This window comes from Mesoplodon bidens, assembly GCF_964165515.1.
Source record: "Mesoplodon bidens genome assembly, chromosome: 5".
Lineage (NCBI taxonomy): Eukaryota > Metazoa > Chordata > Mammalia > Artiodactyla > Ziphiidae > Mesoplodon > Mesoplodon bidens.
Genome location: NC_138161.1, coordinates 43,425,230 through 43,428,340, shown reverse-complemented (window position 1 = coordinate 43,428,340; position 3,111 = coordinate 43,425,230). Strand labels below are relative to the sequence as shown.

General features: G+C 40.3%; 1 pseudogene across 1 annotated transcript; it reads left to right on the top strand.

Moving 5' to 3' along the window:
• Positions 1 to 493: 493 nt before the first annotated feature.
• LOC308617272 (ras-related protein Rab-28-like) lies at positions 494 to 1,392 on the top strand (annotated as a pseudogene). The gene has a single exon. The product of its transcript is annotated as a ras-related protein Rab-28-like (transcript).
• Positions 1,393 to 3,111: the final 1,719 nt, after the last annotated feature.

Sequence of the window (3,111 nt, the reverse complement as noted above, 5' to 3'; positions counted from 1 at the left end):
CTAATCAATACATTACAAGCACCTAATAGGCACTCCTGCAAATTCTAGGGAAACAACTCACAGTAGAAAGCACTGTAGCCCTGAATGTTCATACTCAAGTGCAAATGTTAATTCATGCAGTACTTGCATTAAACTGGGCTAATTATCTACTGAAGGAATCTATTAAAGGCATGCTGTCAATCCTACAGATTGGGTTCAGCAAAGTGAAACTGAATTGCTTGCCTTTTCAGCTAATTACAAAACTGTCTGACATGCTTTAAGAATGGTCAAAAAAAAGTACACATGGGCGCAGGGGGAAGGGAGGTGGGCAAGATGACACTCTGCGAGCGATTCTCCCCGGATCCCTCCAGCGACCGCTGAGCCACCGCGGCAGGGAGTGCTGCCCGCCTCCTCTCCCCTTCCCCCGGAGACGCCCCCATCCCCTTCCTCCTTCTACCTCGGGTAGGGGTGGGTGGCTGGGAAGGGAAGGGAGGGGAGGCACGCCTAGTTCCGGCGGGCGGGCCTGGTTCCTGGGACACCATGTCGGACTCTGAGGAGGAGAGCCAGGACCAGCAACTGAGAATCGTCGTGCTGGGGGGCGGCACCTCAGGGCAGACCTCCTTAGCTACGTGTTTTGCTCAAGGAACTTTTGGGAGACAGTACAAACTATAGGACTGGATTTCTTTTTGAGAAGAATAACGTTGCCAGGAAACTTGAATGTTACTCTTCAAGTTTGGGACACAGGAGGGCAGACAATGCGAGGCAAGCTGTTGGATAAATGTATGCATGGAGCACAGGGAACCCTCTTGGTATATGATATTACAAATTATCAAAGCTTTGAGAATTTAGAAGATTGGTATTCTGTGGTGAGGAACGTGAGGGAGGAATCAGAAACTCAGCCACTGGCTGCCTTGGTGGGCAATAAAATTGATTTGGAGCATATGCAAATGGTAAAACCTGAAAAACACTTAAGGTTTTGCCAGGAAAATGGTTTTAGTAGCCACTGTCTCAGCAAAGACAGGAGACTCTGTCTTCCTGTGTTTTCAGCAAGTTGCTGCTGAAATCCTTGGAATCAAGTTAAACAAAGCAGAAATAGAACAGTCACAGAGGGTGGTGAAGGAAGAGATTGTAAACTACAACCAGGAACCTATGTCAAGAACTGTTAACCCTCCTAGAAGCTCCATGTGTGCAGTTCAGTGAGCGCATTTTTCTTCTGTATTGATAGTTCCGGCTGCCCTTCGCCTCTGTGTGGGCCCGAGGACCTCTAGGAATTTATCAGTGACCATCTCTGTAGTTCAGTTAACGCTTTCCTCTCAATTCCCTTCATCACTGCGTGCTGCCTCAGCCATAGGCAGCTCCTTGAGCTGAAAAGAACTCAACCTTGGGACGACACACTTTGAATTCAAAATGGAAAGCCCATTCTCTGGAATTAGACTGCTTCACTGAAAACGAATAATGTTGGTTCTTCTCCTTATGTCCTCACTTCTTTTTTCCCTGATGTAAGTTTTTTTAAACAAATATGAAAAACTATCCAAGTCTTGATCATCAGCCAGGATTTTGCCACAGCACAGTTTCATACTCTTATCTGAACTCATACCTGGCAAAGTATGCTTCAGAGTGCAAACATTTAAATGAGTAATATACTTTATCTACAGATACTTAAGAAGGCATTCTTTTGCTGTCTATTGTGAGTGAAAATATATAAAGCTGTATCTAGCTGAAAATGCTTGAAATAAAGCTATAATAGAAATATTTTTTTCATTTTTTAAAAAAGAGCCTAAATTCTTTATATTTTAGCTGTAGCTCACAAAGTAGTATTTAATATTGTATTTTTATTATTATATCATGGTCATTATGTATTGTGTAATACTCAGGTTAGATTGGCTTTGTGAATTCTGATAAACATTTAGCTGATGCTCCATGTGGACTTTCTCCTGCAAACTGTGTAAGAGTACTCCCAGAATGAGTTATGACTATTGTTGCATCATTGTGGACTGTACCTGAGGTTCAGATGTTTTTCTCCCGCAAAAAAATTTACTTAAATTACAAAAAAAAAAAAGTACACATGACCAGAGTACAGCTCCCCAATACACACTGATTCTATTCTTGTCAATCAAGAAAATACAGGACATGATGATATAGGAAGAGAAGCACAGCCTGAGGCCATGTGCACTTTCATTACATCTCTTATGGTCCCATAAAGAATGTGGCATGCCACAATTAACCAGATTTCTTAAAAATCTCAAACCTCATATAATTGGTTTTTCACTGCATAGTTTCAAATAATAAACAATAACTTTTAAGCACTTAGAGATATTCCTCAATGGTTATGTTTAATATTCTTATACATTTAAACAAAAAGAAATCTGGCTATAGAATTCTTTTTTTCCCTTTGCCTCTTATATTAAGCTAGAAGTCAAGAGGAAAGTAGGATTCTTCCCTTTGTTTTCCTCATTTTCTCTAGCTTCACTGGGTCTCAAGTTTCTACAAACTCATCACACACTCAGATAATGATGCATAGACTTTATAAGGAGGACAGAGGAAGCAGTTTGCAATATAGCACCTAGACAAATTCCAAAATAGTTTGTGGGGTGGAGCCAACTTGCTGTCAAAATCAGACATTCTTTTCTTCTACATGGAAATGTTTGCTACTGGCAGATTTCCATATCTTTCTGACATACCCACACCTTAAGTTTTATACTACCCACACCTATATAAAAACTCAAGCTCAAAACAATAATCCTGAGCCATCAAATAGGCTGATTTAGCACCAGCACAATATTATAGAAGGCATGTAGCATTTAAGGGGATTTTACAATTATTACTCTCAATAATGGGTAAAGGATTCATGATTAAGTTATTCAAAAATTCACTATATAATGATTCATATCCTATTCCTCTTTCTCTCATGTCACATGTCTGTAAATATCAGCAAATCCCATTGGCTTTACCTTAAAAATCTATTCAGAGTCTATCTACTTGTTACCATCACTACTGCTACAGCCATGTTCAAGGTACGGTCATCTCAAGCCTATAGAAATGCAACAGCCTCAAAATTTGTACCTCTGCTTCCACCTCTGCCCCTCTCTTAGTCTATATCCCTTTCACACAAAAGCCATAACATAAAAATAA